Below are 25,742 nucleotides of genomic sequence, written 5' to 3' on the forward strand. Positions count from 1 at the left end.
CGAGGCTCTTAGGTACAGTAAATGGCGACACAAAAGAGGGACTGAATCCATGTCAACTCGAACCGGTGCGGCACAGCGTTTGCCTCTTGCTGTCGTCCCGCACACGCCTCTGGTTGGTGGTATCGCAAAAACGTACTTAAAGCTCGTGTACAATCGAGTATAGCGCTTTAACTACACGACGCGACCCTCGTCGAATGACCGTTTGTCTTATTGTTATCCAACGATCCCTGAGAGGGAGTGGGACAAAAGGGGAGAACGACGGATCCGACGGGGTCGTATCCAGACATTCTGCGGGCAACGTTTATGGCAGCGACGTGAGTTAAGGTCTCGTTAGTACCGCGGGCTGCAATTCCCGTCGAATCGGTGTCCCTCGACGCGAGACGCGGAAAAAAGAAACTTCACGGGAAACTCTACTCCAGATCACAGTTCGCTTCTCCAGCCTCGTTTCACGATCATCGGCTAATAACTAGTTGTTGCGAGCTGCTAGTAACGGGATTTCGATAAATCTAACTAACGAGGGAATTTTCGACTTCTAATTAGTGTGAGAACGATATCGTTGACTCGACGATCGAGTTCAGAAAAATGGAAAAAAAGGTGGTTAAAAAAATATACGGAATCTCTCGGACGTATGCCACGGACGCTTAAGTCCAGCCATAAATATCGCTCGTTTGCCGGTGCGCGAAGCATGAAGCACGACCAGAAAAAAATCCGTTCCTCAAACACGCGAAATATCGAAATTTACAGCCTTACATAGCGGATGAAGGGAGTGGAGAAGCGGCTTTATCAGATTTGTAGACGCGTACAGGCATAGGAGAATTGTCTGTGGTCTGTACGTTCTCGGCATTTATAGAATTAACCAATTCTGAAATATTTCTGTTTGCTCACCGAGCGTTTTCTCTAAATCCCATGTAACTCAGATTAGTCGCACCACGAGAAAAGTATCATACCGCCTCTCTAGAATCATTTCAACTACACATTCAGAACACATTTCGGTACTTAAATTCGGCTGTTTAAGCTCGGAAGAGCGGAGGAATGAAACACGAGACGAACGACAGATTCGTCGCGCGAACCTTTCTCGCGAGTCTTACGACGTCTCGTTCTCAGTTTTTACGAGGACATTCCGGCGCTGCGGCCTATGATACGCATCTCGCATAATTGCATTCCCATTGTCCTAAAACGAGACGCGCGTCGTGGTCTGGATACGAATCGAATACGGAACGAGTTTCAAAAGGAGCTGCTTTATGACGCGCATCACGGCTCGTTGACAAAGCTTGGTCGATAAGTCGACACGGTGCCGAGGCTTCGCGACATTCGATAAGTTTATCTGAGAACATGCAGTGAAGCTGGCTTCACAACTCACATATTTCTACGACGTATCCTTGACATTGCCCTCCCCGAATTTCCTATTCCAGTAGACTCGTAAGTAAAGAGTATCATTTAATCATTGTAAAAAAGAATTAAGCATCGCTTTATGCAAATTTTCTAGGTGTATTTTTACTGCTCTGTACAGCCAATAAATATTTAGCTGTATTTTATTGGTCGACGAAAAACGATGACAAAGTTGTTTCGATAATGTTTCTTTAGTTCCGGGGCTTGGTTCGCGGAAAGGCTTCGGCTGCAGCGCCATCGCTGGCACCCTTGCTCGGTATGTTAATTAACGGTATAAGCTCCCAAGCCGCGGGGTCCGTAAGGAGCCCTTTATATAACTAATTAGTACCGTTGGCATTCAAACTATTTACTTCATTTGGCTCGGCTTAGACACGGCTACATCCCGCTTTTATTTCTTCTCCCGCTTCTCTCTCTCTCTCTCTCTCTCTCTCTCTCTTTTATATACATCCCGTCGCATAGTTATCGCTATTCTTACTTTTTGCCGAACCATCGTTGCTGCCAGAATTATTCGCAAGGACACCTTTGATCCTCGTTAGGGTCTCACAGACGCATTGTCTGAGTTTCCGCGCGCGTCTCCGTTCCGACCCGAAACGCCGAAGCTTTGTCGCTGTTTTCGTTGAAACGTTTTTTCGCTAATCGACGACAACCGGGGCGAGGCAAAAATCCTAGCGATCTGCCGCTCCTCTGAATTCCCTTTACAAATTCGTCCGTACAATTTTCCGCCGAGACAAGCGACACATTTTTGTGTCCGCAAATTCGTTTGCGCGCGCGGATATTTGCGAAAGATTAAAAGCACGTTGCCCGGCTTTAAAATCATCTTCTACGTCGGGAAAATTAGATCGACGACAATGAGACCATGGATGATACATACGCGTCGATTGCTTTAAATAAAAAAGAACGAGGTGTCTGCGCAAAAACGTTGAAATAGAAGCCAGTATATCAAGTTTCATGCATGTTGCATACTTTCCGGTCAATATTTAACCAAGGACTAAAATCAGTTAACGTATGCGCACTCAAAATAGAAAAACCGCCAGAGTGCTTTATAAAATATGAATTGTGAAAAGTGCGTAAAATCAACCTCAATTCAGGAGCAAATAGTCCCAAATAGAACAATTTCGCTAAAACCGTAATCTATTATTTGTTTGTTACTCGCGAAGCAACTATTAATATTCCCTCCTCCCGTTTTCGTTAACAATTTGTGTCCTGAGAATAGAGATCACAAAAAAAATATGAGTCTTTCGCGATTTTTATTACACACTTGGGCCGCGTTCCATCTTCGTCTCTTCAAGGACGAAGTTGGAAATTGCTACGATAAAACCGCGCGTAAAAGTATAATAGTTTATGGAGTTAGAAGGGTACATTGGCCCAATAAAATTTCCGGCAGGGGTTTTGTCGATACGTTCTCCCAAACGAACTTGCCAAATGGTTAAAGACGTCGAGCACAATTAATTCGTACAGTAACGCGTGTTTCGATGGAATCCTAAATAGGACTCGTTCACCTTAAACGAATTTAGGCAAGGCTCGCTCGACGTAAGCACGCCTCCGCGTAGGGAAGCATTGATTCGTCCGTTCGCGCGTGACAATCGCGATTAGCCCCCTTAACTCGCCAGATCCTATCGTTCCAATTATATAGGATTATCCAGGATCGATACTACTTTGCTGCCACTTTTCTCCTCGTAAATACGTCCCGTTTAACCATCGACATTTTCCTCCGGAGATCCCGCGGCTAGGAAAAATATACGTGGCCGCGTACACAATTGCTACTTGCGCCCGCGGGCTGCAACCGTTTGTGGACACTGTTTAAAAGGTGCCACTTATTTCGAGCCGCGATAACGCCGGCGTACACCGTGATCGTGTATACGTTTCCGTGTTTCGTTATTGCTGTAACTATGTAGACGCGGCACGGCGCCGCGTAGTACGCTCGCGATACTAACGATACGCGATTTGGCGTAGGGAATTCGATTAAACGTTTGAAATCTGGAGCATCCCGTTATGCTCTCCTACGCCGTGCTTTCACGGATAATAATACCACGAACGTTCCTTGCCAGCGACTCGACGAATCAATAATTTTCAACGATGCGACGCGACGTGACGGTTAATCGTGCCGTTTACACGAGCACGCCGAAATCACGGCCGCGATTGTTAATTACGGGAGCCAAAGGAACCGACGCGGAGTCCGTAATTAGCGAACGGGGATGTGGACGATGACGGTACGGGGAAAAAGACGTCGTCGCCGGATGAAAACAGAACCGGGCAGATTTTTCGCGGCTTTAAACGCGAGAGAATTAATGACCATCCTTAGTATCGTTCGGACGTGAGTACATGCACGACGAGCCATGGATGTTTCGAGGCTACCGCGTCTGCGGCGTCGCCTGCCGACGATGCTGTGCAAGATTTTTAATTAATCGATCGAGACGCCAGCGTCGAGCTGCCGTCGTTTGCGGTGGCGGCTGGTTCATTAGAGACTCTTAATTAACTTGCGGCGCTCACGCGACTTCGCACAATGGGATATACATGTACGCGTGCATCTGTACGTATACGAGTACGTAGAGACCCCGTGCAAGCTTACGCTATTCAATTACATGTTAATAATATACGCGAAGCGAAGTTACACTGGCTCGCTTCACGCCGGAAACTCGACGAATCGAATCCACTTGCCGCGCTAAACCGAGCGACCTGCGAGCGATGCAGGCTCCGAGTCAAACAGCGGACCGCTGTATGTCCGTCGATCAATTAATTGCCCAACTCGTATCTTTCCTTCTCGCCAGTGATGTACTGGCGCCGTGATTCCATCCGGCTCCGTGTTTTACGTAATTAATATAATTAATCGATCCGAGTAAGTGAGAAACTGGGACTCGTTGGCGTACTCGCATCTAGTAAAATTTAATCAGTATCACGTTTCGTCGTTTCGTCATCGTTGGACAGGATCTGTTGATCGGCGAAGCTTACGACGCTCGAGACGTTGGCGAACGAATCGCGCGGAACGTAAACGGAAGTTGCCTGGGCAAAAAAAAATTCAATTACGGGGAAAGATCCGGGCGGCGCAACGGTTGCGGTGCGAATGGAAAGGATAAAATCGGACCAACCGAGGCACTTGAAAATGAATTCGCGTTCAATTAAAGCGCCTCGAACAATTTGCCAATGCGATCGTTCTCGTTATTTACCGAACGATAATTAACGATCGCGTCGTTAATCGTGTCTATTTGATTGCGTCTGCTGGAGGTACGCATGCACACGCGTGTGCGCGCAAATTTATCAAAATGTCGGTGAACATTCACATCCAATAAAGGGATCCTCTAACGATCGGGCCGCTGCCACTGTGCCGCCCACTTTTTCACCGTCACGTTCCGAACCGAAAGATCTTTCCGGCTCGTTTCACGTTCCCCGTGACTCGTCGAACTGCGAATCAAGAAAACGGCGTCTCGAATCCGTTAAAAGAGCTCCTCTTTTTGCGTATGCGTCATTCAGTTGATTCTGTGATCGAGATAAAGTTCTCGCGAAATTAAGAACAAGATTAAATGAAGATTATTATGTACCAAGGCTCCCAATTTACCTCGTGACGTTACCGTGGGTGGGAATAAAAGAGCGGCTCCGACGTTTAATTAGCGCGCAATTACCGGGGATTATTTATCGCGTGACATGCGAAACGGAGATTATTAGAATCTTCTTTGTGAAATAGTGGGGTGCAGCTCGGGGCGCAAGGAGGACGCCAAGACCGGTGGAAACTGGCAACATATGCTCAGACAGGCTCGCTGCGAACGCGACCCGTATATATTAGAGAACGACATCGCTGTTTTCCGGCGGAATGGTTAACCGCACTCGTTAAACGCCCCATAACGCGCTACTTCCATAACACCCGGGACGCGCGCTGTTCGTCGAATTACAATGTACGCGTCCTGTTAACCTTTTTTCTCGCCGTTGTCCCCCCCGTGAAAACCATTTTAATCAATACACTCCGTTTTTATTATTACTCTGGCTCGCGAATAATTGGATAATCGTTTTAACCGTTCGTATCTGCGTTCCGTTCTACCTATTTATTTATTTGTCTGCTGTCCTGTTTTTCACGATCAAACAATTGACGCGAATCACACGATCTGTTACAAAATGGATAGAAGAAACGTCATTAGACAAAAAAAAGAACGAGAGATCGATACGTGGCATCGGATTCGCTGGCGGGCGAACGCGAGCGGTTCGAAAGACTGGCTCAACAGCTCATAAAAGGGCGTCCGCGGAAAATATATATCGACATTGAAAAGTTTGTCGAACAAGCTCTGCGACATGTTGCCAGGATAGCGCCATAACTTAACGCCGGCGTCGATATGGGAGACGACCCGTTTCGCCCTCTCCTTTTCCCACCGTCGCCGCGTCGTCGTCGCGTCGACTGCCATTCTCTCGATTTCGTCCACATTTCAGCCTCGTCCCTTCATAAGGTGTACCTGCGACAGCGCGAACTTAAGGGCGGCCTCCCGCCACTTTAGCGAAACGATAGAAAATATTGTCGCGCTGCTATTTACAGGCCTCCGTCGAGCACGCGCCGGTCTGACAACGTAAGGAAACTTTCATCGCGACGGATATTGGGTTCCAAAGGAAATTCCTACGAAACCGTGTGAAATACTGATGTTATTTCAAAACAGACACGCACGATCGAAGAGGCAGATGTTCCTCTAGCTTCAGATTAACGTGTGAAATATTTAATCTACCGTGGCAAACATAATTAAACGACAGCCGAAGAATAGATTTTTATTTAACGACCATGATTTTCATTAACGAGGACGAAGAGATATGGCGAAGAACATGAGGATATCGTTTAGACGTATCCGTAACTGCGTGTTCGGAGGCGAGTTTCCTAACCAGCTTATCCGTATAGAGCTGGCCGGATCGAAGCCGGGCATAGAATTCGAACGGCCTCGAGTGGGAGCGCATCCACACCGACAAAGTCCGTCGAAGACGACAAGCGAAGCGACGATCGGCTGAAACGAGTTCACCGTGGAGCATTCTAGCTACTACGTACAGCCCTGGCAGCGGCTGTAGGCTGGGGTCGGTGCAATTAAGGGTATTAATTAGCGGGTACTTCATGGACCCCCCTCGCATCCTCCACCGCCAACCTAGCCCATCCACCCCTGTACCCCTTTCCCAGGCCAATCTTTCTTTCTCTCTCACTCCACCGGGCCCCTTTCACCCCTTTCACCTCGCCCTACTGCTGTACGTCGACCCAACCTCCCACTCCTCTCTGATGCACCCCTCCTCGCGCCGTTAAAGTGCACCGCACCGCGCTACTGACAGAGCAATACGGACAAGAGGTATATAGCTAATTACATGATTTTATGGCTGTGTCCCGGGGAGTCGGGAAAGGGTGCACAGGGGTAGGACCCGGGGAATAAGGGGGTAAGAGGCGGCGCAGGAAAACTCAGAGACGCTCGTGACGTCAGTGGCGCAATCCGAGCTTCCGGCAAGGGCGGAAGGATCAGAGTCGAAGCCGGGGGGTTGGAAGAGTTGTTGCGGAATTTTTTTTTCCTTTTTTTGTTTTTATTTCGTCGCCCGCTTTGCCCCGCGCTTCCTTCGCAGTCGCCTCTGTTCTCTGCGCTCCTGTTCTCCTTTTTTTTTCACATTCGCGATACCACGCGGCGCGCACTTTGTCAATCGAGACACACGCGTTTGATTCTTTGCGACTTCTCTGATGTTGCCCCGGCCACGAAAAAACGGCGGAGTTAGGGCGAGCCTCGACAGAGCTAATTACTCGTCGTCGGAGTTTGCACCGTTCCGTCGTAGACACTTCCTACTCGAATGTACAGCGATACGAGTTCCTAGGTACGTCGTATTTGCTGCATATAGAAGATTCAGTCCTTGTACCGACTACTGGTCGACTATAATAATAGCAACGTAGGCGACAGGTATAAGGTGCGTCAGTCGCTGATCGAACGCGACCGGTTGAACTAGTCCGTAATCACATGAAACCAGCAATCCATCGGTATCCGCCGGATGAACCCGTAAAACCGCATCAGGCGGCCGGAGATAGGTTAGATATTCATGTATTTAAATTTATTTATTGGCAGGATTTTTGCTTCGACGAGGGTGTCGTTGGAGATGGGGAGATTCTGACCGGAACTCGCCCTCTCTCCCATTTCTCCTTCCATCTTGCCGCCGACTGTTAAACCTTCGCCGGCTCGACAAGCCCTTCTTGGTAATTTTCCCGCTTAAAGAGATCTCGGCCAATTACGCGGCCTGTCCGACGGGCGTTGAATTTTAATTGGAAAAGAACGAGCGGGAACAGGAACCCTCCTTGCCGGCTTTATCGGAGCAACGAACGCGCGTTCAAGAATTGTGTGTAGGTGCAGATGCCCAGACGCGACGGGCTGCACAGGTCCAGTTTTGTTCTTGACGGCGCGGCCCGCCGCCGCGGTCACGAACTAGAAGCGGAGAACGTCCGGTGTCCGTGGCAGATTTTCCTCCTCCACGGCTTCCGGGGGAATTCCAAATGAGAGGGTTTAGCCCCCGCGGCCAACAGCACGCCCATTAAGTCTCGCAATTAATCGCGACCCGCTGAATCTCTTACGCAAATCACGATATTACCCATTCAGAGTTATCGGGCTCGTTCATTTTTGTTCAGCTCATTGCGGCTTTCCCAAATGAATATGACAGGTACTTATGCAGACCTCACTGTTTTTGACTATTTCTGTTTAATAATGGGGACCCGTTTCTTGTGTTCATGAGTTAGTATTTTGATCCTTGTTACAACAGATTGAGATTTGTACGAATTTAATTGGCAAATGCATATTACTTATTAAGACGATATTTGCGAAATAAGATATTTTCGATGAATGTAACTTAAATCATTCTAAAGAGTGGGCGAAGAAACATTTGTCACAAGGTAAATGTATTTCTTTTATTTGTTCAATACTTTGTTGAGCGTAGAACGAAAAGCAGAGAACGAAGTGAGATCAAATACGAAGTACTGAAATGTTCGATATACGTAAAAAATACTTTTAAAATGGTTTCCGTCGTAGCAAGGCACGGGTGCTGCCACGTCGCGGAGGGATAATAAACCATCTAGCCACCCCCTTACCACCCCCGTAATCAATTTCCTAAAGTATCCACATACGATCACGGTCTTCCTTCAGAAATTCACTTCGCTCCTTAACTCTGGCTTCCAATTCGGTTAACTGTACAAACGTTATCGCATTATCGCCTCGTTAAGACAGTCCCTTGGACAAATATTGTACGCTCGCGTTCCGATCAAGAAACTTTCAAGTCCGCCAACGTTACACCGCCATCCCACACGAAGAAAGAACTTGAATTCCGTTGTAGCAACGTCTCTCTCTCTATCTCTCTATTTCGCTGTGGCTATTTCCAATTGCTTCCTCGTTCGAACGAAAACGAACGGGCCGGGCGCACGCGGTTCTCCGTTGGACGCGCGCTAGTATATTACGAAAGTTTCTCGACGCGTGAACGTGCGAAGCCGAAGGATACGTGCGAGAAACCGATCGACCGGGGAGAGCTAATAAGTATCGAGAAACACGGGCAACTTTTGAGAAAGTCTACCGCGACGAAGTGAAAGAGAGACCTCGTGCGAACGTAGAGCGGCGACTCGGTTTCCAGGTTTCCTCGGGGTTCGAACTCGGAGGGTTTCGGAGGGAGGTTGGGTGACCGGAGGGGTAGTTTATGAACACGCTTCACATAAATTGTCGCAGCTCTTTAAGAAATTGGAAAAAAGGCGCGAGATCCTTGGTGGAACAGCTTGCGTTGAGAATGGCTCGAGAACTTTTTGAACTGCTGCAGGACAGAAGGGAGAGAAAGAAACGCGGCTAGAGTGAGGGACGACGGTGAACGAACGACGGCGCCTGTGTCCCTGTTGTGTGTACGTGTGTTTGTATATACACCGATGTGCGTCGTGGAACCCTTCAGAATCAGTGGATCGTCTATGAGGCAGGGAAGAGGGAGAGCCCGGGCTTCGAATAAAAGGTGACAAGCTTCTCCCGTGGATTTACGTAACAGAGTGAACATATAGCATAACCTTCGAGAAGACGCATCATCCACATCAGACCTCTTTCCTTCCCTGCGTTTATCATCTATCCAGCGGTTACGTAAAACCTGGCAATTCGAGTTTCGCGTTCTTCACAAATTAGCGACGCACTATAGAGAAACGCCAACGATGACGATTGAAAGAAAACGGGCTTGCATTTAATAAAAAGATCCCAATGTGTTATATAAACTCATGAAATTACGGTGGGAATGTCAGAGACCCGATGCCTTTTTTGTTGATACCCGTTCGGGAGAGGGTAATTCGAGGATACACACACTATAATAAAAATGAGGGTGAGAGAGAGGCGACGTGGGAGGACGAAACAAGCTCAGGCAAAAGAAAATCGATGCGTACCTGTGGGACACATTTTCCAAGCAGGTAATCTTCGTCGGCGAACGAGATATTACATTTGAATAAACGTCGCCGTCGATAACCGCGACAGATCGCAAATACGGTATCGATCTACGGGAGCTGCGCGCTGCGTAAATATCCCATGGGAAATGTTTGCTAATATCGATCATATTCTCATTAATAGTATATGGCTTTAGGAAGCGGCACGGGGACCGTCTCCCATCGTCTGCGTGCCTCCGATACGCCGTCAATCCACGTTCCGAAACGCCTCGAGTATTCCGCGCTTTAAGAGCTGTTTAACGCGTACATATGTGTAGGAACAATATTTCGCAATATATATAGGACAGTATTTATTTAAATGTCCTACTGTGCCTCTTTTTCAAAAATAGAAGAGACAGACAACGATAGCCCGTAAATTAATATCGTACTTCGTTTAGGTTTATTATCTTCACGTAAATATACGAGATTATAAAACGCGAATTAAGTTGGTCGCGTATCGGCGTGGCGAAAGAACGGACGGAGCACGGAAGACGGGACAGAAATCGGGAATAGGGGAAAAAACGAATATGCACACGTCGAAGGCAGGCGCGAGCGTGAAAAGTTCAGAATCGCGCGGGTGTGTTCGAGTGCGCGTACGAGGGTGGTGGCAAACAAAAAGTTTCGAGGCGCGGCGGGTATTTATCTCGGCGGACGATGATAAAGGGAAACAGAGGTTCGCGGCGTGTTGGAGCGAATAAAACGTAGTTGCGGGCTGCGTCGAATAATGCCTATCACGGAGGGTAAATCGGAATTTACCCCGTGCGGGAGCGAGCGAACGAATGAACGAACGAACGAACGAACGTGCGACCATATCTCGTTGGACCTACCCCCTGTGGCCACCCGCCGCGTCCGCCGGTGTTTACCGCAATTATTAAATGTAAACTCATATTTCGTAATTGCCAAATATTGGCGGTCCGATCGGTCGGCCGGTTGGTCGTGGCCCGATGCACCTCGCGAGGGAAATGCTAGTCCTCTCTCGCACCGTTTTCATCCCTTCTCGCGTAACAATCCTTCCCGGCGGTTCTCTGAATGAATTAAACCTCGGATAAATCGATAAATGGATTTACCGCAGCTGATTCGTTGTCTGTCCATCTCGAAATGCTTCGAAGACCGTCGAAATTCTTATCAAGTATAACTCCAGTTATTCCAATACGTGCTTATCGATCAAGTCGATGGGGGAGTTTTTAATTTAAAAAACCAACGCGGGTTTGAAAAAGAAGTTAATCGGATACGCGATTTTCGATGGTCAACGGGGAGGAAAGGTCCGCGCTGTTGACGAGGGTTGTCAACGGAGTGGCGTCAGCTTGTGTAACTATTGGTAATTAATCAGAATCATCCCCGTATATCGTGTCCGTCGGGTGCGGTGAAAGTAACGGGTACGGGAAGCGGGGGACGGGGGGGACGAGCCGGTCGACGGTGGCGATGGTGGTGTTGGTACCGAAAGGGTAGTTAACCAGTGACGTCACGCCCGTGGCGACATCTGGCTCGGCACTAACCACTGGACACTGCTAAACGTTGGACACTGGACACTAGCCCTAACTCTGAATCGGGATCAAAATTACCCTTGCGCGATCGCGTTCTAGCCTATCCTCGCCGGCAGCTGCTTCTAATTAATTCCGCGTTCGGCACGTTCTACGACCGCTATTTACTTTCAGTTAAAACTACTCCTGAAACGATCGCATCCTAACCAGCCATAAATTGCTTATTTCAAACGGAATTAATGTTGACTCAAATGAAACTATGATATTAAATGAGATCTTTTTATATTAATTTCGCTGCTGGTCCATCTCTCGCTTTTTTGTTTTTTGCTGAAGCAGGCATAAAGACCTAAACTTCCGAAACGACCAGGGTAGCTGAACAGTTCGGTGCGTAACGGTAGCTAGGTTCAAGCACGTTCCTCCATACTCGTGGCTATCAATTGCGGCTAATCCTTTCCCAGGTTCACCGGGAAGATCTTGTCCCGTTCTCTAGCGGCCCTCTTTATAAATTCTGCGGCCGAGTAACAAGAAATCCGATTATTCGATTTTCGCGCGAACCATTGATTGTCGCGTTCGGGAACGCGGTGGTATAATCGGCGCGCGTTTACGCGGTAATGGTGAGCGGTTATCGTTTTAAAAGGGCGGAACGCAAGCCCCTGGTGGACAGTTAAAGTCCGGCCAGGCCAGGGAACCGGTCATGTATATTAGATACCCAATTCCAGCGGTAATCCAGCCATAAATATCTTTGAATTATATTTTCCACCGTGCTGGACGCCATCACGAACGATTTGTTCTAAAAGGTGGTGGGGTGGAGAGACGGTGTAGGCAGAATGACTGCCAAGGGGACGAGAACGAGAGAGGGAGATGAGAGGATGAGAGAGAATGGTAGGGGATAGGCTTTATTTAGCCGTTAATCGCTCAATTAAACTGGATCGCTCGAATTAGCTTTTAATCCCGTACGCGGCGGTACCGTGAGCAGTGTTTGAAAAAATCGAAATGAAATTTTCAATACGAGAACCTGACTTTTTTTTGTTTTCCCTGTTTCCACGATTCACCCACTTTTGCTCATTGGACCGTTCGTATCCTCTTTTGATTTCCTATTCGGTTAACAGTTTTCCCCAATTTCCCTCATTACCAGATTTGCGTTAGCCAACGAGCCCCTTTCAAAAACTGACGGAGATAGCTCTCGTAAAATAATATACACGGAATTTATTTATCAGCTCTCGTAAAATAATATACACGGAATTTATTTATTTACTTATTTATCCGGCGAAAATAGCGTTAATTTTAATAAAATCGTATTTGGACGATAAATTCTCATCGATGCGGTGGTGACCCGTGAGAAATGAAAGAAAAATATCGCAATTGCGATGACTGCTGGCGCTGGAACGTAGCGCGAAACAATGTAAATATTTAAAATCGAACGATATTTGCCGACCAGGCGCAACGATCACGCGGGGTGGTTTTAGGAAAATTCGATATCTGCGTCGCGTTCCGTTGGCCTCCGTCCGCGGAACGGAACTGCCGTCCTTGGTACGAATGCAAATCGTTGGACGCGGTCGCGGCAAATTTTACTTCCTTCGATGCTAATCTAATCCCATTTACATCGCGGATTGACGTGCACGGAAATAAATCGGGACGCGCGTGCAACAACCGCCGCACCGTGCGCGTCCGTGCGAATTCGGGCTTTCTACCCGAATACAACGAATCGAACGTCAGGCTCGATGTAAATGAATTTCGCTCTAATTGCAATTATGTGCCCGGCGAGTGCACATAAATGTTCGCCGTTTACACGATGTATGACGCGTCACTCACGAACGGGTCGTGTGTCACGGCGAATTTATGAAACGGCGATCGCCGCTATATCCGTATCGGCCGCGGCCGACGCCGCGCGTCATAATTGCAATCAATAATAGTTGACGTTATATATAATTAGCCGGGCAGGACGAGTCTAGGGGTTGGCACGTAACATATTTATCAGTCCTCGTCGCCGTTTACTCGGTAAAGAGACGTACTTCTACCAAGCTTTGAGATCGTTCTCCAATTTAACATAGAATATTGAATTACGTGATCACGTCAATTAGAAATAATTAACATTGACTCGCACTTGTCGAGTCAGTTTTCAAACCGATAAATTGGTTAGACGAAATTCATTCCTTTAATATAGGAAAGTACTCTATTCTTGGAGCGTTTATAACATCGTTTATAACAGAATTAATGTTTTACTCGGCGTGAAGCAATCAATAATAAATCACGTTACGCTATCCTAGACCAAATGCCATTCTCGAAGGGTAAATGATTAAAACGCTGGTAGTCATGCAACGCCAATCAGCGGGCATACCGTGTAAATACGTGATGGAAATCACCCGATCCACCCCCGTCCCTCTCCGAACGCGTACCGTGAAACGCGGCGAACGATCGGACCGCTCTTCCCCGAAATCACACCATCCTCCTAACTGACTCGCTGTTTAGCTACGCCAATTTATTTATCGGTTGGCCGTGATTAGACTTTCGCTTTACCACGGATGCAGGACCTTGCCAAACATTGACCGGATCGCGGCTGATTTGTTAACGATCACGATTATACTACTGATTACGAAAAACACTTTCCACGCCAGCCGCGTTTTCGCTTCTTTTCACGTTAATCCCGGACAACTTCCACCTGTTGCTATAAAAGAAAAGTATGCACCCTCGATCAACGATGTTCAATTATTACAACCACCCCGACAATCTCCAAATAAGTTTTACGAGATGCAAGATTAAGATTCTTCTTATCTCAATGAAGAATATTCATTAAAACGAATTGCAATTATAATTTCCTTGCTCCTTTTCGCTTCGTCATTAATATGCAAGATCGATGTGAGTCGTAAAGCTTTTTGGATTCGAAATTTTCTCTAAGCCAGTTTCCTTAAGGGCATTAGCGCGGCAAAAAGTTCAATGAATAATACCGGGTCGCATTAACTGCGAGCCCGTGTCCTCGAGAGCCTTCGACGTCATTAGTTTTCCTTAATTACCCCACGTGCCCCGGAGTGGCCGGGGGAGAGAACGGTAGCCGCGGTACCGTGGATCGAACAAGTCGGTGGTTCGCAAGTTCTCGAAGCTCGGACGGATCCCAGAGCGTGGTTCTCACGGTCGTTTCGAAACTCCAGGAAAAAGCACGTTAGGGGTGGTAACGATAGCGTTAGGAACGTGGACACCCACGAAGACGTGCCCCTTTCGGGGTGTCCTATCGTCACCCCGAGCTTATTCCGCCCCTTAAGCTCTGGCCACACCCGCAATCATGCGCAGTTTCCACCCATCGTCCAATGAAAGCACGAGAGCTTGCAAGCTCTGTCGAGCGGCTTTCGAGCCGAGCCACTCCGACAAACACCACGTGCCACGCGGCCGAGTTGCACGTGCGTTCGCGGAGCTGTCGAGCTTTTAAGCATCGTGATCGAAGGTCGTAAGCTTGCGACCATTCTTTTTAAGGGACAGACGTCGCGTTCTGGCATTTGCTCTCAACCCTTTCGTTATCAAATCAAGTACTCTACGTTCTAGTCCCTGAGCTCGCGTTGTTAATTGTTGTTTATACTAAATGGTTATCGTACTACTTTGTTCTGTAAAAAGCTGAAAAGAAGTTGTTTGTCTGATAAATCAGTGGAAGGCGTTGAGGTTTCGAAGCATTCAGACAGACTGACAGATCGAGACTGGCTCGAGTTCGAAGTATCCCAGCACGAAGCATTCGAGACACTCTGAGAAAATTCCAATAGCTAGACGTAAGTAACAGTTTTCTTATTCTTAAAACATAAGAATTAGGGAGGTAATTGAAAGCAAAGATAGATGTCAGAGTCGGAATTCAGTGACGCGTCTGGTCGATATTCAACAGTTGGTCCTTCTTTTATCTTCCGAAACTCGACCCTCGGTACTACCTACCCCTGCGTCGAGCCCTTAACAGGTTCTTTCTTATGTCTCCCTCGATTCCAGTAGCAGATCGTTTCTCTTTGCTTAAGTGTCTAACGACAACTTACGTTCTCAAACCAGTCGGGGGGTAAGAAAAGTGGATAATGCTAAATTGTTGTCGTTACTTAATACATTATTTTCTTATCCAATTTTGTCTTGTCAATTTAAATAGACAATTAGGAGACGATAAAAAAAATTTCCTATTCTATTAGATCACTCACTGACGTAGACAAAATCGCAGGGAAAAAGATCGTACACATATTCTTATAAATTTTAAAAATAAGAAATGCATAAATCGTCGCTACGTGTGAGCAAATAAATAAGCAGGCAGCCACGCGAGAGATAGACGACGAACGTAAAATGTGCAAACGGACCGCTTATCGGCGTAATTCTTTTCGCGGCGAGGCCACCGGATGTTTGCGGAGGAATTCGCGAGCCGTGGGCAATAGGTGTGGCCATAGGTGTAACATATTTATGTTGTGAACCGGCCGAGTGCGGGCAACAAATAGTGTGGCGTCGGAGTAAGTGCGATGGGAGCATGGATGGGTGCGGGGGCGGCCGGCCAGGTAGATACGAAGCGTAGGGGTAGTTCGTTTGAGGCGCGGGGCTACAACGATTACGCTTTCCAAACCCCTGGGTCGTTCGACCGAGTCACTGCCACCGCCACTGGAACCACCATCGGCACACCACCACCGTATCTACCCGACCGTTTACTCATCCCTCTGTGCACCCTCTATCACCATCTATCTTTCTCTCCTTCTTTCGCCCCATCCTGTGCCTCGCGTTCCGCAACCCCCTCCGCACACTTCCGTCCCAGTGGAGGCTGTACGATACCCGAACAGAGCCGTATTCGTTTGTTACCATCCCATATGAACGCGCATACGGAAGAATGCAATTCTAGTGTTAGGAATGCGCGAACGTTTTACCGAGGGACTGGGTCTGATTCTTTAGAAAATTCCATCCCGCGGGTTAGTACCGAGTCGGGAACGTTTAAACTATTGTCTTCTAAAAATAATTACACTATCATCATATTTCTATATCTCGTAGTATAATATAATTTGAATAATTTTATCTAGAGGAAAGATGAAGAAAGATACATTAACGGAAACAATCGAAACAAGTTTCGATTCTTTTATTCTTGTTAGATCCATTATTTGAAATTAGCACACCCGTAAGTTTACTCTCGCAGCCGGGTGAACACATACACGCGTGGACGCGGCGTGGAGTGACGGTTATGCGGACCATCTTAGGAAGCGAGCACCCCTCGGCATTCCAGCGATCTCGACCGATCGAGAATCGAAGGATAACAGGAACGCGATGCCGAGTAGGCGAGCGCGCGTGTGTCGGCTGTCCGGCAATCCTCACGATGCATATCTGTCCTCGGCCCGTTATGTCTTGAATGTCTCGACGATGCGATATCTGGTATCGGTCGCCCGGCGAGGCCAGAGCCGAGGGGTTTCAACGACGGGAGAAGCACGAAAGCTAGCCGGGAGTCGGGGGTGGTCGCATTGGTCGCAATGAGGTTACTGAGTTTGCGGCCGGATGCCAGTCTAACCATGCGTCGCGTCGTCGTATCGTGCACGTTTACTCGCGAGCTCGACAGACGATCGTACGCCTCGCCAGCATCTGAGCAATGCGGTTCAAGATCCGCGACACCGCTGACGACGCACCCTCAAAGACGCAGTACTCCCGATGGGAGAGTTGGCTGGATTTTGGTTCACATATTCGAACGAGACGCTGCGATTTCGTGACTTGGCATACGAGAAAAAGAGATCTAGGAATATATACACATTTTGTCATTCCGAGCATGAATAATGATTGAAACGAGAGACGAAGTTTAGTTTTACACGCGAATTCTCTTAAAAATCGGACCGTGATAAAAAATACAAGAAACGTAGTAAATGCCATTAAGGCACACAAACGCAAGCACAAATAATATTTTGAACCGTCCTTTGCGCGAGAGCACGCGCGCGTAATTCGACGCTTTGGCCGCGATATCCCCGGCGAGATTTCGAGGACGCGCGATGGGTAATAGGTGGCCGCGAACGAAATTTCCAACCACCCCCGTGTGCCGTCGTCACCCACCCTGTTGGCTCCGGTCGTGCGTGTGCGTGCGTATACCTCGCGCATTCCGCAGCGAGATTGCGCAAAAATCGGGCAAAACAAACGCAACTAATTTAACTGCTTTCGAACAATTAATCCGAAGCATTTAATTTAATTGCGCCGCAGCCCGTCGAGATCGGGTAGCGTCAGTTGAAACAACAATCGATGCGAGACCCAGCCAGAATTTTCGGCTCGGCGCGCTCGACTCGAATTCTTTCGTACGCAAACAAACGGATAAAAAAATACACGCGCGGAATCCATTTCCGGGAAATCGAACTGCGACACCGAAAGATGAAAACAAATATGTATGTACACATAATGTACAATGGATCGAACGGATCTGTGTATGTATATCTACCGGATTGATAGTGAGGAATATTTCATGCAGAGAAAATAATGAAGACCGAACGTGAAAAAGTATGAATTTTCCGACCCAGGAATAGGGTTGAGAGTTGCTTCGAAAGGGAAGAACATCGGAGGTTGCGTAGGGGTTGAGAGAAAGGGTTGGTCAGTGGGAAACGAGCCGGCGGGTGGGTGTAATTAATAGCAAACCCGTATAAATCAGAGACAGGTTGGATGCACGTTGGTATGCGCCGTTACCGATGCAGGATTATGCCCAGAGGGGCGGTTACCCCACGACCCGCTAATTTTTCAAACAGCCGCCATAATGGTCCCGGCTAATTACTGATTTTTATCTCCGCGAGTCGGTACTGTGAGAAAGAGTCGTTCGAGTATGGTCAGAGGGACCGAGAGAAAAAAAAATGAGCAAAAGGTACGCATGAAAAAGTGGGAGAGAGAGAGAGAGAGAGAGAGAGTCGGCGGAAGAAGAATAGGATTCGGGTCACCGATCGTTTTGTATTGCGATTTTAAGCGACCGAGGGATTGTCCGCGATATAAACCGTAGTCCTATTATGATCGGCCACGCATATTCAAACCGAGCGAAACGTATTTTTAACCGTTTCATACAACAACGACTGTAGCTGGTATTTTCGTTTTCAACCATTTCGGTGATTTTTAATCACTGCCGAAACAATGTACGGTATTGATTAACAATTTTAGCTACTTTGCGATATACGATCAATCTGAATTTTCACACCGTGCTCGGTGCGGGAGATGAAAGGTAAATAGTTTGAAAGCCTTTGGCGTAAATGGCTCTGATTACTATTAGGTGAAGGCCGCACGGAAACTTACCGAATCCGCAAGAGGATTGTTGCTCGCGCGGTGCATACAGGATGTTTCAAGTTGCTCACGATATTCCATGCTAACGTGGATACAGCTAACTACCCCCGAACACCTATGTACTTAACCCGTGTAAGCTCACGCTAGAACAAATTTACCCCGTACCCCCCGCGTGAAACCCCCGAGACGGGCCACGCCACTCCATACCATCATCCACTTTCGGGTCCCTTCTCACCCGCCTCCCACCCGTAATTCTCCAACAGGAACACCCGATGTTATGAAGTTGTGTTGAACTTTTCGCGAGAGAATAGTTTGCGAAACACCCTCGGGTGACTGTGGAGGCTTACCTGGGCTCGTGACATATATCTACGCGCCGCTGCACTAACAAACCTCCGTCGCCGAAGAGGGAAACGCGAAGGGGTGGGCTCGCTCTCGAAATTTGCGGAAGAACGCGCGGGGCTCTCTGTTTCGATCTCGAACCGCGTCCCTCTGGAAAAGTCAGCACATTCGTATCAGCTACCTGTTGCCCGACAGCTACACGTCAATCGACACAGGTCAATGCGATAATTCGGGTTTTAATGAAATTCACGGGCGCCCCTTGAATGCTGATGATGAGCGTTTGGTCTTGAAAATTATGTTATTCAACTCTCCTGTTTGGAAACGCGAAAACTTGCGTTGTTTCGTTTCATATTTCGCACTTCGTCTCTTATTTATTTTTTCAAAGAGACTTCCTGCTTTATCCAACGGAAGTATGCGTATGCAGCCGAAACGACGCGCGCGTTAGGAATTCTCGGTACGGCAGTCAGAGCCAACACAGACTCGGCCGAAACTTACGGGCCAACTTTAAGGGAGGGGAGGTAACAGCATTACAACGTTATTAGATTTACCGCAAGCACCTACCCCCGAGGCGCTCCCGCGCATTACACACATAGCCCTTCCCGAAGTATAAGTAACCCTAAGCGGTGCGGTAGCTGCCGGAGCTCAGCTCGTGCCTCCAGTGTCTTGTATCGTTAAATTATGCGCGTGTGCCTTCCAGGTACGAGTGAGAAGCATTCCGTAGTACGTCGACTCCTCGTCGAGGTTCCATCATTCTGTACTCCAAATTATCGATTATGAATTTTTAAAAAGGAATCGAACGAAACGAGGAAAAAACGGAATAATTGTATGCTGGGCGATAGAAGGGAGAAAGGAGGATAGAGAGAAAGACGGAACGGTAGAAATTTCGGTGCGACTAGCTATTGAGTAGCTACCCTTAAGATAAGGGGTGACTTCACCCCGTCCCTCATACGTTTCCGCTATCTGACGCTAAACGGCACCGCTGCTCGTGGCCTTCCACGTAAAAGGGATGGCCCTGGCAGGATGGTTCTACATAATACGCCGGCACATTACTGTCGAAACCCTATTAGATAAGCGGAATTTAGAACGGCGAGACAGGATTTTTGTACGGTGCGACATTCGTGAAAAATCACCTGGCCACCGTACTGGCTTCGCCGCCAACATTTTTCTCATCGTTTTTCTGCGTCTGAAACAAGATCCTTCTTCTAATTGCTCCATTTCTTCCCTGCTTTTTCAATTTGAACGTATGTGTATGTACGTGCTCTTTTCATTGAAAAAATGTAAAAGCGAAACGATAACTGGTTTACAGAATCCATTTTTTAACGATCTGTTTACACGGGGAAAAATTCTGTATCACGGTTGATGTTCGATCTGTTATCGCGGGGCGAACTGGCATCAGCGAAACTGATTTCAAAAGCGGGAAGATGGGATCCCGTCGCAACAAAAGCCTTTACACGTCTCGGGTCGCCCCCCTCCACTGGCTCATTTAAGGCTAACTGTCCACAACGGGGGTGCAAACTACCCTTATCTGCGGACGTTTATGCCCACGCCTTATCTAGCAACCCGGACTGCTTCGTGCTTGCTAACAACTAGGTATTCTCTCTTCCGAGCCAATCTCCTTTCTCGAACAAAACGACCTTAAGTTTTCACTCTCTCTCTCTCTCTCTCTCTCTCTCTTCTCTCTTATTCTTTTACGCGTCTATCTCTGCTTTGTCATTTATTTCTCGTTTTCCCTGTTTCACTTTGCAGTGGGTTTATTTCAATTTCCTCCTACGAGCATTACTTTTCTTTTAAATGCCAACCGAAAAGTTTCCACTGTTGGAATTCTATGTTGGAATATTTGTCGTAATTAAAACAATTATTCTTTTATTCATTTTAAAACGAAAGAAATTAGTCAGATATTTCATAGCTTCGCATCGAACTCCGTGATCCATTCGATATTCCCTTCTCCATTTGTTAACTAGACTCTTGTATAACAAACCATGTTTTGGAAATACATCGCTTTTATTACCGAATTTTTGTTTATCGGTATCGAATATTGAAAGAATTCCTTTTATTCATCTTCTTCCAAACGGAACGTTAGGACACAATAGCGCAATTTGAAGAACAGGCGAAGGTGGCGATAGGGAAAATTGGAAAATACAATGTTCCTTATCTTCGCAAGTTCCCTCAGCTCGGTTGTCAAAGGAACGGTTACCAACAAGAGAGAGGCGGACAGAGAGGGAGGGGGTCGTTGGCTGGGGAATGTTGCGGTGAAAACAAAGACGTTACCCGCCCCTATCAGCGGGGTTGTAAAGTAACCGTCGAACGAGAGCAAACAACCGGGGTAATAAATGAGATAAGATACCGATAGATTTCTGCGGGAACAAAAGGTATTATCAATGAGCGTCGTTTGAGAAATTCTGCTTCTTCCGTTTCAATCGAATGAATTTCGTTCATCGATTACAATGGCACGTCATCGCGATACGCAACACGAAGCATAACTCGAAAATACAACTCTAAATTCTTTCCAATTTATTACTTTTTTTTATTAACGTAGAAAACACGTGCAAGGCAAATATTGAATAATACAATCAGGGCTTGATTAGTGGAAAGTTAAAAAAAAAGTTGCAGTGTGGGTGCGTGTTTTGTTGCACGGACTATTACAAACGAGCGGTCGATTTTCCGCTGATTTCCCCCTGATTTCTCTGAATGAAACTGGTATACCTCCCCCCGCGTATTGGTACATCGAACTAATTGGAAGTCTTAATAGCACTCGACGTAATAACGCTGTCGGTATTCGAGCGCGTGTGCATCATATCGATTGTAATCTGCAACGGACCCTCCTGTATCCAGCTCCGCTCTCGTGAGCACTTGATCTACCTCCAACCGATCGGTAGCGAATCAACAAACTAGACCGATTTGATTTCATTCATTAATTCCGAGCGACTTCGCTCGATTTAAGGCTTCGATGCCATTATTTGGCCGTGGATCAACGAACAGGAGTTTCCTTTAGCTCAATGGGACTGACACTATTTTAAACTGAATTTGGCAGTTTATTCATTATTCCCGATAATTAGTTATGTTAGTAAAGATGAAAATAGCTCTCCTCAGTTATTATACGTAAGTAAAGAACAGAAGGGTTTTATAAAAATAGAGATGAGTGACACTTCGGTGATTCAATTAGCTGTAATATTTCCTCGCACGTCGATTACCCCCGAGCTAGGACAAAAATAATCTACTGAAACTTGTAACAGGTTCGGATACTCCTTTAACCTGACCGAGCGATTTAATAAAATTTTCTTTCACCGGAGGAAAATCGCTATGCACGATGGGGAACGCAAAGGAGACAGGGACACATCTATTGACATCCAGTAACCGTACCGTGATTTAATATAAACTGCACAAAGCTCCACCTTTGATAGTCAGATATGAAATACTCCGGGTCCGAGGAGTGCCCCTACGAAGACAAGCCTCGCTCCACGCTGGAGGGTGCGCTCGAGCGTCTCTCGTCGGACTGCATCAACCGGCGATATTTTCCTCCCCCATTGCTCTGTCTCGAGGTCGAATATTTCTTAGCAAAGGGCCGCTACCGGTCTTTGAGAGACGAATGTCGCCGTGGAATGTTTGGACCTTTGGACATATGCCATGTGCCTGCATTCTGTCTGAGAATTCACTACTTGATAGAGTGTTATAAAATCGCGAGTCACGGCGCATTAGAAAACAGAGACAACTAGTACAGCTATTAACAACGAAATGGAGCCAGCTACGTACATGTGTTAGTCTTCCCTAGGGGGGCAAAATTCAAAATGAGTAATAAGTCAACATCTTATTTTTTCGATGCTCGATCTCGCATTGATATTGTTGGATTTTAACATAATTTTGATGCGTCAAAATAAAAATAATGTTAACGTACGCACATTACCACCACCTACATTAAAATTCTTTTTATTTTGACGCGTCAAAATTATAATAAAATCCAACAGTACCGATGCCAGATCAAGCATCGAAAAAATAAGATGTATACTTACTACTCGTTTTGAATTTTGTCCCCCTAGGGGAAACTAACACATGCATGTTGCTGGCTCAATTTCGTTGTTACTAGCTGTACGATAATCTGAACCTTGTATCACATTTAATTAGAATCGTATTTCACTTGTTTTATCAAAGCGTTTTTCGTCGAAAGGTGAATTAAAATATGAATGAAATGATGCGTTGTTTCTTTGTCTCGATGTCTGAGGAGAAAGAAAATTGGAGGAGTGTAATAGCCGCTTCAACGGCAGACTTTGATCCTTTATTACATTTTTACAAGCGATTACATTGGCCAGCCGCTGGCTAGCCTTCGGGGCGACCTTATTTTCTTGAGGAACAGGAAGGACGATCCACGGCCGATACCGTTCGGCCTCGCCCATCCCCCCCGTAACGAAGTTCCGAACGAAGAAGATATTGTTCTTGTTTGTAGCGAAGTTAACCCGAGTTCCGACTCAACCGTGGCTCACTCGCCCCTAATTAGGTTTAAGGGATTATAGAATTGCCTGGCAAAGTCGATTACGAGATTGGAACGGGCCGACGCGGCACGGCGAGCGACGGAGGAGCGAACGACGAAGAAGTAGTCCGGAGTTTTCAAGACGCGAAGCCTCTACCCAGCCGGAATTTATCGGATTTCGCGAAACACGGTAAAGATGTAGCTCCGCGAGAAGGGACGCGCGGAACATAATCAAAGGCTTGAGCAACTTTCCTGTTCGTTTCGCCCTCGAGTGCCGTTAAACAGGAACAAGTTCATTCGATTCCCTATTTCGTTTCCCTAATCTGAATCAGGGTTCAATACAAACGTTAGTACAGCTCATTTGATAAACTCGAATTTCTCTGCCTAATTACACTTGAATGTCGTAGAGGAAAGAAACGAAGTATAACATAAAATTAAAATAAGATAGTATTAGGATTTGAACATAACTTGAACCAGATTAACAATTGAATTCTATCGACTAGAAGCCAATCAAGACTGGTCCTCTGGGCAGGTTCAACTTTTTCATTGAAATCGAAACGATGCAACGCAAGAGTGCACGGATCGGGAAACTAGCCACGTGATCTCTAATTGATAGCCGTCAAAGTGGTTAACGGGAAATCATAGGTTCCGAGCGTGTGCGGTGGCAGAAGGTCACGGAAGGCGCCGTGGATCGGCACGGCTCTGCAGAAATAAAAGGGAAAGGGTGCGAGGGTGTACGCGGGGAATAGGGTAAAAAGGGAAGGCGAAGAGAAAACGTACCGGGGGTTAGCAATTTTAAACAGTCTCCGACGACTCGATCCTATGGCATAGCGGAGTCCGGCTAGTGAGGCTGAGCGCAATGATTGATGCCGTGCCCGGATGGTATGGAGGGGTGAAAGTGAGGAGGGCTAGAGGATCGGTCCTACGGCCTGGGGAAATTTAATTAACGTAAATGCCGCCGCCACGGCCGGCGTTACACGCCGTGTGTGGCAATCGCTCATATGCAACTGGCCCGTTCCCCCGCGCTTTCATCCCTCTCTCTCTCTCTCTCTTCAAACTCACCCCCCGTATCGCCGGTCATCCTACTGTTCACCCCTTCGCGACTCTCTTTCTCTAGCTCCTTCTCTCTCTCTGTGCTGAACGACATGAACGCAGTGCGCGTTCAAACCTTTCCCCAAGCGTATCCGCGCGCACATTGCCTGATCGGCCAGCTGGGGGTTATTAAACGTTCTGTATAGGCGTAAGGGGGCTTCGATTGCCGGCCGATTGATGGATCTTGGACCCCGTATTGCCTCGATCGACCGAATATCCGCGATCTCGTGAACCGCGATAAGTGAACGGGTTGCGCGCTGAATACGGGTGAAATAGGGGCGCGTTACCGCTTTGATATTATTGTTTCGTCACGTTGACTCTAACAAACGAGCCAATAATGTACCGGATTGTCGAAGATCTTATGGAACGAGCAAGTTTTATATTGCTGTTTGGAAACTGACCGTGAATACAGAGAGGAGAGTATCCATCAGTTATTAGTTAGAAGAGCTTGTTTTTAGTATCGCTCGCCGAATAACAGTTTTTAAGAGGGTTTATACATACATATAAGTACCGCGGGGTAACGGCTGTTGCGGTGCCAGTACGTGTGGCCGCGGAGGGTGAAACGCGGAGGTGGCCCCACTCGAGGTTGAGATGGGCCACGAGGGAGAGAACGGGGCGCGGGGCAGGTAATGGCCGCGGCACGTGGTGCTGCGTGCCTCCATTAAACCGATCGCGCACCGGATTGATTTTCAGCCTTTCGGCATTTCATGCGAACAAACTTCGTTGTCGATTATAATTGAATCGCCGCGAGTGTCCGTTCACCTGACTCGAACGCAAATTGACCGAAACGCGTGAATCGTGGCGTCGCGAGACCGCGACACAGGACGGACGTGACCACCGGGACGTTGGGAAAAAGAATTCCGTTCGATACGAGTACGCGGGCCGCACGATGATCTAATTATTCTCGTTGGCTGCGACGAGACCGGACGATTCTTTGACGATTACTATGGGGGCTCTTCCCGCTTCGTTGAATTCATTCTCCGATCGGATCCGCTCTCGTATTTAATTTGATTCACCGAGTTGCTAACTTTGTTACAACCACTTTATCACGATCTGAGTTCACGAGATTTTAATCGTTGACCGGTGACGCCGGGACGAAATGAGATCCGGTTCGATTTGATCGAATCAGGCGTACCTGGCAGACTCGAAGGGGATGAACGAGTTCGGGACGAAAGTGCAACGTGGGCAACGCGCGAGCAAGCAGCAGAATGCATTCGTGCGGTCTGCGGGCCGTAACTGCTAATTAGCGCATACAGGTCTGTATGGCGGGCTCGAGGGTCGGACGGCCGTCGGTGCAGGCTGCGCAATGTTGCGCCCCTTTATTAAATACCATCGAAATTAAAATTATAAT

General features: G+C 47.3%; 2 protein-coding genes across 5 annotated transcripts in view; one reads left to right on the forward strand and one right to left on the reverse strand.

Annotated features, from left to right (window-relative positions):
• LOC113465186 (uncharacterized) overlaps positions 1–25,742 on the reverse strand; it is a 116,450-nt gene that overhangs the window by 24,317 nt on the left and 66,391 nt on the right. The gene's annotated exons all lie outside the window — the stretch shown is intronic.
• Positions 14,610–25,742, forward strand: part of LOC108631863 (LIM domain only protein 3) — a 63,456-nt gene continuing 52,323 nt past the window's right edge. For both annotated transcript variants that reach the window (XM_018036059.2, XM_018036068.2), the window contains exon 1: positions 14,610–15,032. The gene's annotated coding sequence lies outside the window, so the exon portion shown is untranslated. The remainder of the gene's footprint in view (positions 15,033–25,742) is intronic.

The sequence above is a fragment of the Ceratina calcarata genome, unplaced genomic scaffold (assembly GCF_001652005.2).
Source record: "Ceratina calcarata isolate Rehan_Ccalc_2016 unplaced genomic scaffold, ASM165200v1 scaffold147.2, whole genome shotgun sequence".
Lineage (NCBI taxonomy): Eukaryota > Metazoa > Arthropoda > Insecta > Hymenoptera > Apidae > Ceratina > Ceratina calcarata.